The 17469-nt window shown below is 36.6% G+C and overlaps 1 protein-coding gene and 2 long non-coding RNA genes across 51 annotated transcripts in view; all 3 read left to right on the forward strand.

Annotated features, from left to right (window-relative positions):
* Positions 1 to 17469, forward strand: part of EYA4 (EYA transcriptional coactivator and phosphatase 4) — a 384171-nt gene that overhangs the window by 114308 nt on the left and 252394 nt on the right. The gene's annotated exons all lie outside the window — the stretch shown is intronic.
* LOC145521772 (uncharacterized) lies at positions 4640 to 10126 on the forward strand. Its single transcript, XR_014065674.1, has 2 exons — positions 4640 to 5737; positions 7514 to 10126. It is a non-coding gene; the product is annotated as an uncharacterized LOC145521772 (long non-coding RNA).
* Positions 10681 to 16168, forward strand: LOC145521775 (uncharacterized). The gene is made up of 2 exons (XR_014065677.1): positions 10681 to 11912; positions 14088 to 16168. It is a non-coding gene; the product is annotated as an uncharacterized LOC145521775 (long non-coding RNA).

Here is a 17469-nt window from a genome sequence, read left to right on the forward strand (position 1 = left end):
ATATAAACCAACAATGGTTTGAAACGTATTTAAACCACCATCTGGGACAAAGCAAAATCTGTTCCAAGATCCAGCACATGATGAATGTGAGCTGAGTTTCATTAGAAGCCTCCTAGCACGTCCCTGCATCCTGAATCATTTCTTCCATGGTTTGAAAGAATTCCAACATCCGTCCTAGCTCCCAGAGGTTTTGAGTGTTTTTAATAGATCATGACATTTTTTTTTTCTGGCCTCATAAAGAACTAAATCAATGAAGTTAAATGTTCCTGTGTTTAAGTTTCCTTTCAGTCCAGAGACGTGAAGTTCAGGCTTGTGTCTTTTGAAAGCTTCAGCAGAACATCCCATCTGATGAGAAAAGTCATCCCTGGGATTTCGTAGTTTGAGAGGAACAGTCTTCTTTTTAGAGTAGACTCACCTAAATTGAGAATCTGTTGTCATAAGAACAAGTAGGTATTTAATGAAGTACCTATTTAGGGCTGTGGGCTGGAGGCATTGCAGAACTTAACATTAATTTGCAGATCTGACTGACTCTGGAGTCTGTCTGAGTGTTGTTGTTGTTTTTAAATTTTTTGTTTACTTATTTATTTATAGCTGCGTCAAATCTTAGTTGTGGCATGTGGGATCTTTGTTGCCCCATGAGGGCTTAGTTGTCCAATGGCATGTGGGATCTCAGTTCCCCGACCAGGGATCAAACCTGTGTCCCCTGAATTGGAAGGCAGATTCCTAACTACTAGGCCACCAGGAAAGTTTCCTGAGCATTTTCTTTTTGGGACACTGTTTGTTGCATTTTCCCTGTATAATAACAATGAGAACTGTGATCTTGTTACTGTGTACCAAGCATGGTTCTCAGCCCCTTACACAGATTATCTCACTTATTTATAACAGCAGTCTTAGAGGCAGATATACTTATAATCACCATGATTTTACTTGTGATAACACTGAGGGTCTGTAAAATGTAAAACTGTGCAGCTTGCCCAAGGTGACATGGCTAGAAAGTGCTGGCCTTCTAATTCAGTTTTCTCATCAGTACAGGCATCAACTCCATGTTTAAGGGTGTTATAACTAGGATCAGAGAAATTAAGCAGCTCTCCGAAATCATATGTCTAATAAATGGAGAAAGTGGGAGCTGAGTCTAGGACTTCTATATTCAATACTTTTAGACTCAAACAGGTTGTCTCATTTTCAGTCATTTTATATTTTTGTACATATAAATTTTAATATACCTTTTAAAATAAGTCTAATGTGTAATTTAAAAATATTTTTTTGTTCAGAGAGGATTTTAGAATTTTTTTAATCTAAATTGAGCCAGAGAAGATGCAAGATAATTGTGGATAGGATTTCCGGTAGCTACTAAAGTTCCCAGGAATACTAGAATATTATGATCACCCTTTTTAAACAAAATATAGCAAAAAAATCACATACAGGAAAGCACTTTTAGTATTATGTTTGATGATGTAAGGATAGCTTTGTTATGATATCCGATGTAGCTCAAGTTCTTTAGTAGTTATGCTGAGTATATATTTCTTATTTTTTTTATTAAAACAAGATAATATTCTTTTGTAGGCAATGAGAAAAAAAAATCACATAACTTTGGAAATCAAAAATATTTGAATTAGGACTTCCCTGGCAGTCCAGCGGTTAAGACTTCTCCTTCCAATGCAGGGGGTGTGAGTTTGATCCCTGGTCAGGGCACTAAGATCCCACATACCTCAGGGACAAAAAAACCAAAATATAAAGCAAAAGCAGTATTGTAAAAAATTCAACAAATATCTTTAAAATGGTCCACATTAAAAAAAAAAATCTTAAAAGGATAGTTCAATCGAGATTTAATGGAGATACTGCACTTCTTTTCAGGGAGCAAATTTCAATATGTTAGAGTTTAAGTAGATGTTGATAATGGTTGCATGATGATCCAGAAATGCAGTAATTTTAGACAGACCAAAAGCTTGCAATTTAATAAAAATATTTTTCAATAAACTAGGTAGAAATGCTATCAAAATATTCAAATTTTAACTTATTGGTTGTATCTTTATGACTATATGCAGACGTGTTAGAAAAATATGGATTTTTTTTCCATAAAAATATTCTGTTTTAAAGCCCTGTAGACATTTTCAGACGCATCTTTGTTCCCTGTTCTGATTAAGTTCATAGTACTCCACAGTGCTGGGGAGTGGTTTTCATTAATTTACTATTAATCTTAACCATTCTGTCATTCTTTCCTCAACAGAAGTCTAATAAAAATCATTTACCGTTATAAGATATTGTTCTAACTTGCCTATTTGCTTTGAAACTGGATATCTTTCTGGTTTGAGGCTTGTCAATCTTTAAGTTCTCTGGCACAAGGGAGTCAAGTGAGGTGAGTCTGTGGAAAGAAGACAGCAGACCAGACCCTGGGGTCACATATGGACCTTGGGAGTGAAAGCTCTGTCTTATTCTTTGGGGTATGAGACGGTATCTTCTACTGATGAAGCAAGAAGCAGGGAGAAATTTTGAGAATTGGTAGGAGGCTAGGAAAGAAGATACCTGGGAAAGCCTCTGTAATTTGCTACTGATTAGGGCTTCCCTGGTGGCTCAGATAGTAAAGAATCCACCTGCAGTGTGGTAGACCTGGGTTTGATCCCTGGGTTGGGAAGATCCCCTGGAGGAGGGCATGGCAACCCACTCCACTATTCTTGCCTGGAGAATCCCATGGACAGAGGAGCCTGGCGGACTGCAGTGCATGGGGTCGCCAAGAGTCAGAGACGACTGAGTGGCTAAGCAAACACAGCAGGTCCGAGTCTTCCTTTAGTATGAGGTTTTATGATGGTGGTATGAGGGAGCACTGTATACATATCTGTAGCCTCAGTGGTCACACAGCCTGGAAAATAAGGAAGTACAGTTTACTTATTTGGCAATTTACCTGGAAAGTGTGTGTGAAAACACTGTTGCTGTGTTTTCATAATTCCTGCTTTATCAGACCTTCAATAATGTCTCTAGTAGAAGGGGAAAAACTTTTCTCTTAGTGGAATACTTATTGGTGAACAGGTATCTTAGTGCCTTGTTATTCCTCAGTTATATATGCAGGTCTTGTTCACTTCACTTTATATATAAATCTTTCTGATTCTAAATCATTCTTTATTTATTACCTATTAATATGTTATTACAACATTTATCTCCTGTTCCTTCCTTGTCATTCATTAGTTGTTTAACATATAATTTTAGTATAGTATGCTAGGATATGATTTTCATTAGTTTGAGTTTTAGCATTTCAATCCAACTTTGAGTGAACCATAAATTGTACAGCAAAGCTGTACCATATAATTGACAAAAGCCCTTGGCAATAGATTTCTGAGGACTTATGAACTTGGAAATGGCATTAAGAGTTCATTAATTGCATTTCCATTGGTTTCAAGACTTCAGGAACTCTGAACTATATTCAAAGGAGTCCTGAGGAGAAATAATGTGTAAAACCCTGAAAAGAAATGTGAAGCATCACAGATTATAGTGTCTCATGTTTAGCCAGATTCAAAATCCAAATACAAATTTCTTAATATTAAAGTGTTAACATAATTTAAAATTATATGTCTAGCATTAATTTTGTAGAAAATGACTGTGATTTTTATTTTTTTGTGCTTTCCTACATTATATTTCTAGAAGGTTATATAATATTATTGCTTCCCGGGTGTTGCAGTGGTAAAGAATCCTCCTGCCAATGCAGGAGATGCAAGAGATGCAGGTTTGATCCCTGGGTTGAGAAGATTCCCTGGAATAGGAAATGACAACTCACTCCAATATTCTTGCCTGGGAAATTTCATGGACAGAGGAGCCTGGTGGGCTACAGTCCATGGGGTCACAAAGAATTGGACACGACTGAGCACAGAACAACAGCAACAGTATATATTATTATTTTTAAAAATTTTCCTTATTAAATTAGTTTATGTATTTTTTAACTTTACAATATTGTATTATTTAAAATTTCTGTTTCTTAGAATATTCTTTTGATGACTGTCATCAGAGCTCTTTCCTCTACCTGTATTTGAAGTTACCCTATTTAGCTGTCTTCTGATTGTCTCAAACTTAAAACTAGGTTTTATTGTTTTCTTCTTGCTCATTCCCTATATATAGCCCATTACCAACATCAAGGCCTGTCCATTTATTGGCCAGTAGGTGCCCAATCTATTTGCATCTTTCTAGTTTCTACTGATTTGCCCTTGCCAGGCTTCAGTGATTCCTCTTCTGTACCACTGCTATTTCTTTGAGCAGGTATACCTTCCTTATCCTCTTTCCTATGTCCTGTCTTTTCTTTATACAATGGAAAGAGTAAGTTTTTAAAAATTTAAAATTATATCACATGCTCTTCACTCCCAAAGTCCTGTAGCAGCTTCCCATTGCACTCAGCTAAAAAGCCAGATTGCTTACGTACAAGCCCTGTATGATCTGCTGCCCCTAGAATGTAAATTCCATTCATTCTCATTCAGGAATGTTTATAAAAGTTGTCTACAGCAAGGCGTTATGCTGTGCTGGGTACTGGGGACACAGCAGTCAATTAATGAATCAATAAATAAGAATGAGAAGAAAAGGGGACATATGTGGACCTTGTATGCATGGAACTTAGTCTAGTCGTAGGGCAAATCGGGCAAATATTAATCAAATAATCACAAAAATCTACTGTATAAATGTAAAATTGATCAGTGCTATGGAGAATAGGTTCATGGTTTTATGAAAGCAAGTAACGCTGAAATTGTACTGCAAGAGTGATAACTGAGGTCATGAGTAGGAATTAATGATTTTGAGTGTAAGGATGGGTGTTTGTGTGAATGAGGAGGATTGAGGAGGTGTAAGGAGAGAATTTTTCCAGAAGAAAGGAGTAGTGTTTCCAAAAACTACAGTGGCAGTGGCAGAAGCAGACCATGGCATAGGAAGTGACCACTCCATATAGTTATATGTAGGCCTCACTTAGTGTTCAATGTGTTGTAGGTCTCACTTAATGTTTAATGATTTTTTCTTTATATTTGGCTGTGCCATGTGGCACAGAGTCTTAACCTTTAGACTGCCAGGGAAGTCCTTCATTTAAGAATTTTCTAATGGATTAAATATAATGAGGGAAAAGGGAGGAATTAATATGTTTTTGGTTAAGCATTTGGGTAGATGTTGGCAAACACAATTAAAATGTTTGGAGATGTAAGTTCAAGTCCTTGTGGTACATTTAACTTGCTCAGTGTAAGATAGAGAAAGAGAGAGGCAAATCACTTAATATTTGGAATCAGATTCCTTGTCTTGACAGTTCAGTTCAGTTCAGTCACTCAGTCGTGTCTGACTCTTTGCGACCTCATGGACTGCAGCATGCCAGGCCTCCCTGTCCATCACCAACTCCCTGAGTTTTCTTAAACTCATGTCCATTGAGTTGATGATACCATCCAACCATGTCATCCTCTGTCATCCCCTTCTCCTCCTGCCTTCAATCTTTCCCAGCATCAGGGTCTTTTCTAACGAGTCAATTCTTTGCATCAGGTGGCCAAAGTATTGGAGCTTCAGCTTCAGCATCAGTCCTTCCAATGAATATTCAGGACTGATTTCCTTTAGGATGGACTGGTTGGATCTCCTGGCAGTCCAAGGGACTCTCAAGAGTCTTCTCCAACACCACAGTTCAAAAGCATCAATTCTTTGGCACTCAGCTTTCTTTATAGTCCAACTCGCACATCCATACATGACTACTGGAAAAACCATAGCCTTGACTAGATGAACCTTTGTTGGCAAAGTAATGTCTCTGCTTTTTAATATGCTGTCTAGGTTGGTCATAGCTTTTCTTCCAAGGAGTAAGCATCTTTTAATTTCATGGCTGCAATCACCATCTGCAGTAATTCTGGAGCCCCCCAAAATAAAGTCTGACACTGTTTCCACTGTTTCCCCATCTATTTGCCATGAAGTGATGGGACTGGATGCCATGATCTTAGTTTTCTGAATGTTGAGCTTTAAGCCAACTTTTTCACTTTCCTCTTTCACTTTCATCAAGAGGCTCTTTAGTTCTTCTTCACTTTCTGCCATAAGGGTGGTGTCATCTGCATGTCTTACTTGTAAAGTAGGCTTAACTCACTATGGTTAAAATCAAATGAAATAGTGAAAGTACATTGCAAGCTATAAATTGGTATATACGTGGGCCATTGTTGTTACTGTTTCTCACATATTTCCCTGTATTCCTCAATATTAGTTTCCAGCCGTTCTTCAGCTAAACTGTGATTTAGTCTTCTTCCTCAAACTGGAAGAATTTGCTCAAACCTTTCTGTTCACCCAAAGCAGATTGTTTCCCTGTAAGTCAACTGCTCTAATAGCTTCTTTGCTTCCATCCTCGTTTCCTGCCTCTATGAAATTTATGTTCCTTTTTTGTTTCTTTCATACCCTTCCCCTCATTTTTATTTTCTTTTACTCTTCTTTCCATCTTGGACTGTATTTCACTTTCAGTGTATGAGTTTCTTCCATTCTTCTATAGCATTGAGCCTGGCTATGCCAACTTACATTTACTTCATATTCACTTGTGGGGACGAGGAGTTTAAGATTAAGTATATAAATATTGTCTTAAGATCACTCATATTCTTTATATACATTTTCATTTTCTTTCATCAACTAGGTTTTCTTGCTTTAAAGCCTTCTTTCAAAGCTCATGTCTATAACATCTTACTGCTTTTTTAAGGATAGGAATTACATATTAGATTTCTAGTATATCTAAGTATGTATGTCTAATATGTATTGTATGCATGCTCAGTCACTCAGTCATGTCTGATTCTTTGTGACTCCATGGACTGTAGCCCATCAGGCTCCTCTGTCCATGGGATTTTTCAGGCAAGAATACTGGAGTGGGTTGCCATTTCCTCCTCCAGGGATCCTCCTGACCCAGGGTTCTAACCCACGACTCTTGCATTGCAAGGAGCTTCTTTAACCTGCTGAGCAGTTCAGGAAAGTGAAAGTATTAGTTGCTCAGTCCTGTCTGACTCTTTGAGACTCCATGGACTGTAGCCCTCCAGGCTCCTCTATCCATGGGATTCGAAGCCCTGTCTGATATGTATCTGTTCAGTTCAGTTGCTCAGTCATGTCCAACTCTTTGCGACCCCATGAACCACAGCACACCAGGCCTCTCTGTCCATCACCAACTCCCGGAGTCCACCCAAACCCATGTCCATTGAGTCGGTGATGCCATCCAGCCATCTCATCCTCTGTTGTCCCCTTCTCCTCCTGCCCCCAATCCTTCCCAGCATCAGGGTCTTTTCCATTGAGGCAGCTCTTTGCATCAGGTGGCCAAAGTATTGGAGTTTCAGCTTCAACCTCAGTCCTTCAAATGAACACCCAGGACTGATCTCCTTTAGGATGGACTGGTTGGATCTCCTTGCAGTCCAAGGGGCCCTCAAGAGTCTTCTCCAACACCACAGTTCAAAAGCATCAATTCTTCGGCACTCAGCTTTCTCTGTAGTCCAACTCTCACATCCATACCTGACCACTGGAAAAACCATAGCCTTGACTAGACGGATCTTTGTTGGCAAAGTAATGTCTCTGCTTTTTAATATGCTGTCGAGGTTGGCCATAACTTTCCTTCCAAGGAGTAAGCGTCTTTTAATTTCATGGCTGTAGTCACCATTTGTAGTGATTTTGGAGCCCAGAAAAATACAGTCAGCTGCTGTTTCCACTGTTTCCCCATCTCTCTGCCATGAAGTGATGGGGCCGGATGCCATGATCTTAGCTTTCTGATATGTATAAGTATGTATAAATACGTTGTGTATGAGTATACATGGGTGTGGCAGAGCTCTTCTTTGATACATTTTGGTTTAGGGAGGAAGAGGTGGGGTCTTTTATAATGGGAGCACATTGTTGCTCTCCCAAGCCAAGCATATCCCCTTCCTGGGGGATTGGAATGGCCCTCTGCCTGGTGTCTGTTCTCCTGATTGCCTGGAAAAAGTTATCAGATAGATGGAGATTGAGATTCTCTGCACATTATGTACTTCTTATTCTTGTTCATATTTAATATTTATTGTCTTTATATTGGTAAAAACCTTTTAGACTCAGGAATTCTCCCTTTTTAATTTTATCTCCCTACTCGAGTTGGTCTACAATTATATTTTCTAGATAATAATAGACTTAGATGCTCATCAGGATAGTTTAATGAAACATGAAATCTGTGTGAGGTTAATTGTTGCTATTTCAGTCAAAAAGTCAAACTAGATTTACTTATTGACAAAATATTTTAACCAAGATCCAACAATTCAGAATAAATTTGAATCTATAAGTTATATAATTTATTTTTATTTTATGTTGGTAGATTTTCTTTTCCTTTCTTTGTTACACAGATATTTGCAATAATTATCCGGCTTCTTTTCCTTATATAGTTGTTAGATTGGGACTTTTCTGTCATCTTCATTGACTATATTACTGTATTTAAGCTGTTACAAAGGAATCCTGTTGGAGAATGTATATGAATTATTTCTCTCCATGAGGCCCTTTCTGACATCTTATTTTTCTGAGACAGGCTGTGTGTTGAAAAGTTAGAATGCTAACCTTTTATCTTTTCAAAATACTTTTTATAGAATTGAAAATGGCTAATTCCTAGTATGAAGCTGCATTTAAAAAAACTCTAATTCTCTACTTCAGAAAACTTATTTTAAGTTGTAGAAAGTTTATAGATTCTACATTAGTATATGAATAAAACTATGGATGGAAGCATATATAGTTATGAGAGCCATAAAATGTAAATATGGCCACATCATTCACTTGATACAAATTACTTATGACTTCCGAGTTGTACTTTTAAAAAATTGAAAAATGCATTGCACATTGGTTAAATCTTATGCTGGAATAAAAATATAGCTGAGAACACTGTTAGTAGCACAGTATGAGGTTAAGTGTGATTGCATGTTTGTATATGGAAATTTGTATATTGTAAAGAAAACAACTTCTGCAAAACTTATCTCACCATTGTCAGTTTTACCCATTACCCTTCATTTACTCAATTTAGAAAGCCCATTTAAAATATGTACTTAAGTGAAACCTTCTGAGAAGTTTTAGTTTGCAGAAAAACAATCTGAAACATTTCACAATCAAGTATTTTTGATTTTAGATTAGCCATGCATGGTTCCTTTCCTTTAATGTGAATGATGAAAAGTTAGCTATTCTTGGTTTAAATTATGTGAAAATATACATACATATTTATTTTATTATTCTACTTTATTGAATGAATTAATTCTCCCAGATGCTAGTAAAGCACTGTTTTTCTTCCCAACCCACTGATATAACTTGCCTTCTGCATGAACATATTTCAGCTTCTCAAACCATACATTTCGGGAACTAACATGTAGTTAATGTAGCAATATTCCAATCATATTAATCAAAAGCAAGTATTATACATGATTAATTTTACTTTGATTTTACTTTCTTCATCATCCTTAACTGTTATTGCCTAAAGTGCCAATAAAGCACTTTGTACAGTGCTATATTCTATAGCTCTCTCCTTTTAGTGGTTGGTGATGGGAATTCCAAACCCATTGAAATTTTGAGCTGAAATTGGAATCCATTATGATCCAATGTCAAGGGTTACCTTTTTCTCCCTGCGTTTGTAATATAGATGTGTAATTTTGGTTAGTGGCTGATTTTCTAATACAGCTTTAAAAGAACATTCTGTATAATCTTTTGCTTCCCTCGATTCTCCTTGGTGGAAGGACATATCTAAGTTGAAGGGAAGTCCACCTGCATGGACGGGAGCCAATCTCTTGGAATATGGCTAATGGAGCCCCTGGACAGTAAGGATCTGTGATTACTGAAGCAGCACAGAATTTCAGTTTTTAGGCTGCTACATCACACTTGGCCTGTACAGCTGTGTAGTCAAGGGAGGTTGCAGATATTATTTAGGACAGAAACCACACAGTCTGTTTTTCTTATAGAATATTTTCGCAGTGTTTTTGGAACCCCATCGAGTGTTAAAGCTGTGTTTTCTGGGAAAGTTGGAGATATTTTTTCCTCCTTTTTCAAACTCAGGGTGAAATATTTCTTTAATCATGTGTAAATTGTATTGTTAATTGATAAAATTATATTAAAAATAATTTATGGGAAAATCAGCTATACTTCAATAAAAAATAATTTGTGAGAATTTATTGAGAAAAAAGAAAAATATATATTTTGCATTGATATTTGGTTATCAACTGTTCTTTAAACCTGTTTTTTTGGTTGAAGTGTAGTTAATTTACAATGCTGTGTTAGTTTCACAGCATTGCATGATATTGAGTATAGTTCCCTGTGCTATGGAGTGTGTCCTTGTTGTTTACCTATTATATATATATTAGTGTGTATATGTTAATCTCAAACTTCTAATTTATCAACTACTCTTGAATTTAGAAAACTTGCTGAAAATCCTTCTCCAAAATGATAAAAGATTAATGAAATACAAGTGCCACTGATAGAAAAGTAGACAGATGCTAAATAAATGTTAGAAATATAAGTGATTATGGCAACTGGAGCAAATTCATAGAGTCTTTAAATGGAACTAAAAAATTTTATATGTCATGACATAAGCAGGAAGCTTATGGCATGAAACTGTGCTAAGAAATGTATTCTGTAGTAACGATCAGGAAGATACATTGATTCTTATTTTAGTTCCCTTTAAAACTATTTTTCTTTTTTTCCACTGCTAAGACTTATGTTTGAAAAGCTGGTTTGCATCTTCTAGGAGAAATTCATATTAAAATAAAGTGGCAGCCACAGTGTGGTAATTTCTAAAAGGGGGGAGATGTAAAATCAACAGGAACAGGGTGTTTTTTGAAGTGTCAGCGGAAAGGTCTGGCTAACAGAACCAAGCTGTGGGACTATGCAATGAACACTCCAGAAGGCGCTTCTGCTTTCCCATAGGGCATCCGGGAAAGCCTGGCAGGGCTCAGGGACGCCTTTCAGCTGATGTCATTGTGGACGTGGGTACCTGATTCGTATTCCTGTTAGAGACTCTAATTCTCACTTCAGTGAACTGGAAACTCCCTAACTCCCTCAAAAGCCTGGCAGCTTTACCTTTTTTCCTCAGCAAGTCGTTAATAGTAGAGAAGACTTATATAGAGATTTCTTTAATATTAAAAGGTGTGTAGATGAACATATACAAAATAAATAAGCGGCATTTATTTGTTTCATTAATTTCTTGGGTGTAATCCTTCCACCGCTCATGGTTAGGGGCCCCAAGGTAAAACTTACAGCCTTAAGTGTAAAGAGTCGGACACGACTGAGCGACTGAACTGACTGACTGTACAACCATAACAACCAATATAGTTCTTTAGTCAGCAACATAAATAGGTTTTACCATGGGTCTTAATTAAGGTGATGTGTGCTGGAGCAGATTTTTTTGAGTAGTGAAGTTATTTGTTGGTTGATACTCTTTTATTTTAAGTAATTTGATAATTCATAAAATTAATACTCAAGTGCTAATTGGATTGTTACTTTAGCCTGCCAGTTCCACCACTGTCATGTTCTTGATTACCTTCCATTGAGTTTTTACTGTACCCTTTTTTGGCCCTTCCTTGCTTGTATATGGCTACTCATTAATACTGTGTTTTACTTCTTACCCATGCCAAGAGACAAATAGAGTGTTCATCTCAATATTTTCCTCAGATCACTATTTTCATCCTGCTGGTGCAGCCTTCCTTTGCCTTGTACCTGTTAGTTCAAGGTACCTGTCAGTAGGAGCGAGGGCTCTGCTTTCTAACTACCTGTTGATGACTTTGCTCTCCATACAACAGTCAGGTCCTCTTGTACCTTTCCTGTTTCTGTGTGGCTTACAGCATTTTCTACTTTTGGCCTGCATAGAAGCCTAAGCTTGCTTTATTCATTTTGAACCGTTGGGGCCTCATCTAAATTCCTTGTTCATTTTGAAACAAGAAAGAAAATGACAAAGACATAAATGGGGCTAAGGGGACAGAGTCTACCCTAGTTGATGTTATCACCATCAAGTCGCTGCTCAAAACTGTAGAGTTCCATTCATTCTTTTGGTGTTTCAAAAGGTCAGAAGGCTCTGGGACCTTGAGAAATAGAAATACTCAGAGGCAGTTCATTTCAATAGCTAACAGTCCACACCTGTAGCTACCAAATAACAAGTGTCTGCAGATCTTCATAATGCTCCAGAGAATCTCAACTTCATATAACAAGTCTAGTCATCAGTTCTGGGCAAGCATTGGGACCAAAGTAATTATGATTTTATTATTAACAATTTGTATAAGCCCTAATAATGAGTGTATTTCTGGTCTTCTTCTTTGGTTTAATATTAGAATTATCCTAATTCAACAGAATTCTAAGTTTGTATTTATTATTGTTGCACTATTATATGGAATAAATGTGCTTAGATTAATATGTATAAGAATGATTATAAATAATATACATTCATTATTCTAGAGTCAAAATGTTCTTAAGTATATGAAATAAAGGAGAATGATCTCATCATGTCACTCCTGGTCCCTCCATGATATCCACATAATAGGTTGATGTATATTCGTGTAAATTTTTATATAACCATTCTCAGTCTCACCCTTAATCATCTATCCATCCATCAATCTGTCTATCCATGTACCATTTATTTCTTATAAGACTGTGATCTCGCTATCTTGTAATGACACTTGTTTTTTTCTTGGAGTTTTAAAATTATATGCTTTTGTAGAAGTTAACTTGTGTTTGTTTGTTGATCTACAGTTCAGGGTGATGATGTACTAGTGCTTTGTTTCTTCACATGTGGTTATTCAATTGGAATTGCTTTTTTCTGAAGCATGACACTTTGTGAACTGTTTAGATCTGATTTGTGGTAATTGTTGGAATTTTCTGTGGGTGTGACTGGTTATTGTTTGATGATTCCACTGAACGATAAATAGTGGAGAAGATGTGAACAGAATTATCACAAATTCAGAAACAGAAGTTTAAAGCTGAATACACTTTGGTGATTGTTTAGATTCAACAGTACGTGAACCGTGAAATTCCAGATGTTCAACCTGGTTTTAGAAAAGGCAGAGGAACCAGAGATCAAATTGCCAACATCCGTTGGATTATCAAAAAAGCAAGAGAGTTCCAGAAAAACATTTATTTCGGCTTTATTGACTATGCCAAAGCCTTTGGCTGTGTGGATCACCACAAACTGGAAAATTCTTAAAGAGATGGGAATACCAGACCACCTGACCTGCCTCTTGAGAAATCTGTATGCAGGTCAGGAAGCAACAGTTAGAACTGGACATGGAACAACAGACTGGTTCCAAATAGGCAAAGGAGTACGTCAAGGCTGTATATTGTCACCCTGCTTATTTAACTTCTATGCAGAGTACATCATGAGAAACACTGGGCTGGAAGAAACACAAGCTGGAATCAAGATTGCCGGGAGAAATATCAATAACCTCAGATATGCAGATGATACCACTCTTATGGCAGAAAGTGAAGAAGAACTAAAGAGCCTCTTGATGAAAGTGAAAGAGGAGAGTGAAAAAGGTGGCTTAAAACTCAACATTCAGAAAACTAAAATCATGGCATCTGGTTCTATCACTTCATGGGAAAGAGATGGGGAAACAGTGGAAACAGTGGCAGACTTTATTTTTATGGACTCCCAAATTACTGAAGATGGTGACAGCAGCCATGAAATTAAAAGATGCTTGCTCCTTGGAAGGAAAGTTATGATCAACCTAGACATCATATTAAAAACGTATTAAAAGATACATTACTTTGCCAACAAAGGTCCATCTAGTCAAGGCTATGGTTTTTCCAGTAGTCATGTATGGATGTGAGAGTTGGACTATAATGAAAGCTGAGCGCCAAAGAACTGATGCTTTTGAACTGTGGTGTTGGAGAAGACTCTTGAGAGTCCCTTGGACTGCAAGGAGATTCAGCCAGTCCATCCTAAAGGAAATCAACCTTGAATATTCATTGGAAGGACTGATGGTGAAGCCGAAACTCGAATACTTTGGCCATCCAATGCCAAGAGCTGACTCATTAGAAAAGACCCTGATGATGGGAAAGATTGAAGACAGGAGGAGAAGGGGACAACAGAGAATGAGATGGTTGGATGGTATCACCGACTCAATGGACATGAGTTTGAGTAAACTCAGGGAGTTGGCGATGGACAGGGAGGCCTGGTGTGCTGCAGTCCATGAGGTCGCAAAGAGCCAGACACAACTGAGCGACTGAACTGAACTCATTGTTTAGAATTCAGTGTAAAGATTTTCCTGGTAGTGAATCAACTGTTAGAGAAAATGTGATTTGTCTGTGGAAGTAGGCAAAAACTAATGGAATCTCTTTGCTTGTCCAAGTTATTTTCACATCCTAGTTCCTGTGATGCCTTTATGTCCACCTTCGTGCCTTCTCTGTCCTTATCTGATAAAGCTTGCACTTGGTTTATTCTATTTTTGGATGCTCTTTTTATTCTTCTGTCCATATGTTCCAGATCAAAAAGGAAATATTTTTTTCTCACCAACTAGAGTATCCTGGACTTTGGCAGCTTTAACTGCCTTTTTAAACACTTGACATATATGAACATGTTGTGTACCACTATCGATACAATTTATGGATGTCATTTGTGCTTATTTTTACCTATTATTATACTCTCCTTTTATCCAAGTGTCTCTAATTTTGAATTTTCCTCCTAGTCCTGGAATTCTGTTTCTACTTTCTTCTCTCACTGCCTTTGGGATCATTCAGTTTTTGTTTAAATGCACTGTATGAATGTGATCATATGAGCATGAAGTACCATTATTTTTTCTCAAGTGTATGTGAATCTGTGGAGTTGTGTCCAAGCAGTGAATCTCCTTACAGAAGGCCACATATAAAGCATTTTCACTAATTGCACAAGTAGCAGGCAGCTCAAAGCCTGTGCCATCTAGTCAGTCTTCCTTCTGGGAGGGCTGTGCGTGATAAAATCCTATCCATACTTCCCCTCTTCCAAATCCCCTACTGAATTTTAGACACTAGGAATCCTCTCTTCACAGCTCTTGGGTGGGCTTTTTCATTTTTTTAGTCTCAGGGATTTACTTAAATCTTGAGGAAATCTGTATTGGTGATATTTTTCAAATGGTAGAGAATTTCAGGTCTAGAAACAAGTAGAGGATTGTGCCTCTGTGCTTAGATTAGCACTTAGAATTTAGATATAATGAATTGCCATGAAACTGCAAGAGTAAAAATCTCCCTTCAAGATTGTGCATCTGCAATTTATTATTATTGTTTTTTACTTTGTGACTCAGGTTTTATTTTGTGTGTTTTGAGATTATGTTGCATGTGCATACAAGTTCATCATTATTATATGTTCTTGGTGGATTTTCCTTTTTGTTAACGGGCGATATATCTTTTTACCCCTGTTAATATTTTTAAAAACTTTCTTTTTTCATAACATTACCATATTAGCTTTGTTTTTGGTTAGTACTTGTTCAGTGTTCCTCTTTTCATTCCCATGCTCTCATTTTTAAAACAACTGTTTTTCATGGTTTTATTTTAGGGATATCTCTTGAAGAAGAATAATCTTGATTTCTTAATTTTTAGATAGCTTCAATAATTCCTATCTTTGAATTAGGAACTTTATTGTTGACTTTATAAAGTATTGTGTTTGCAGGTATATTTATTTATATTTTCTTTTTGAGTTTTCAATTACTGTTCTTTTGTTTTGCTCCTTTTTTTCCCCCTTCCTGTGCTCTCCTGTAATGCTGAGGGTGTATTTTGTTTTACTTTTTCTCTGTTTATTTGAAAGGTATACATTGTAATGCTTCTTTATGGGTCACTTTACTTCTTAAATATACATAAATTATTATACATGTTTAAGTTTGAAGTTCATCTGTATTTATATCCTTGTCCTGAGTATACCTAGTCATGTTATAAATGCTCAATGGGTGATTCTCATTGTTAATATTGACTAAAGTTTCAATTTTACTTTTTTGTGACAGAATATATTTAGTTATTATTTTATGGTAAATTGTTGATTAAATTTACAGTATATTTTTCTCTTTGATTTCATTGCATCTTTTTGGCATTCTTCTACATACAAAAGTATATCCTTAGATAATTGCCTCAATGATGGTCTAAGGGGGACTTTTAAAAAGTTTCATTGTTTGAATAATAATTTAGCTACGTATAAAATTCTAAATTAACATTTATTTTCTCCTTAGTACTTTAAAGTTGTTATTCTATTGTCTTCTGTCTGGAGCACAGAAAAAAAATAAAATATTTTTGAATAAATTAATGATGGCTATAGTTGAATAGAAATTCCTGTCATTCTAATGACTGTTCTTTTGTCAATAATCTGCCATTTCGTTTTCTTTCTAGTGACTTTGGATACTTACTAATCTGTTGTTTGCAATTTTACTGTGCTATATCTAGATATAGATTTAGCTTTATCATGTGTGTTGTGGGTGTGCATGCTTAGTCGCTCAGTCATGTCTGACTCTCTGCAGTGCCTTGGACTGTAGCCCTTTAGGCTCCTCTGTCTATGGGATTTTCCAGGCAAGAATACTGGAGTGCATCGCCATTCCCTTCTCCAGGGAATCTTCCCGACAAAGGGACTGGACCTGTGTCTCCTGCAGTGACAGGCAGATTCTTCATCACTGAACACCTGGGAAGCCCATCCAATATGATATTCAGGCTAAATTACAGATCTGAAAAATTATATAATTTTTTCAAAATTCTTACTTTTATATCTCCAAAAACTTTTATGCTATCTTATTGATGATCTATATATCTTTATCTATAAAATATATTTATAATCTTTTCTACAACTCATATCAGATATATGGTGGGTCCTCCCATTGTTCTGTAATGTCTATTTATTTCAACAGAAATTTTAAATTTTCTTTCAGTATTTTCAATTTGTAATATTTGTATCTTCCGTTCTTTTTCGATTTCTATGGATTGTTTGCAAAAGGTTTTTTTTTTTTTTTTTTAGCATTCTTTCACAATTAAGTGAAATTGGGTATGAAGGACGCAGTTGAGCCTCACTTAACTTATAATTTCAATTAGTAATTCTGGGTGCGGACCCTCATTCTGTGCTGCTTAAGAGCCTAAGTCCTATCTGCTTCTAGACTTAGAGGCCATAGGTTTTCCCACTTGTTTTCAGACATAGAGGCGAATAGGTCCATGGCCTCTGCCTTCCTTACTAATACTTTTCCATTTCTTGCCTAAAGATGCTTACTACATTAAAAAAATCGCTATTATGGATTTAAGACTTTATATTTTTTTGTGTTGATCATCATTGTTACTATCTTTGAGCCAGCAAAGTTACGTCAGTGATTCAATATATGAAGTATCTTGATTGGAAGTTGAGACTATACTTGGGGAATAATTATTGAGGAAAAGTAAAAAGGCAAGTTCACTTCAGTTCAGTCGCTCAGTTGTGTCCAACTCTTTGCAACCCCATGCACAGCATGCCAGGCCTCCCTGTCCATCACCAACTCCTGTAGTTTACCAAACTCATGTCCTTCGAGTCGGTGATGCCATCCAACCATCTCATCCTCTGTCGTCCCCTTCTCC

Source organism: Giraffa tippelskirchi, chromosome 9 (assembly GCF_054371585.1).
Source record: "Giraffa tippelskirchi isolate mGirTip1 chromosome 9, T2T-mGirTip1v1.2.pri, whole genome shotgun sequence".
Taxonomy (NCBI): Eukaryota; Metazoa; Chordata; class Mammalia; order Artiodactyla; family Giraffidae; genus Giraffa; species Giraffa tippelskirchi.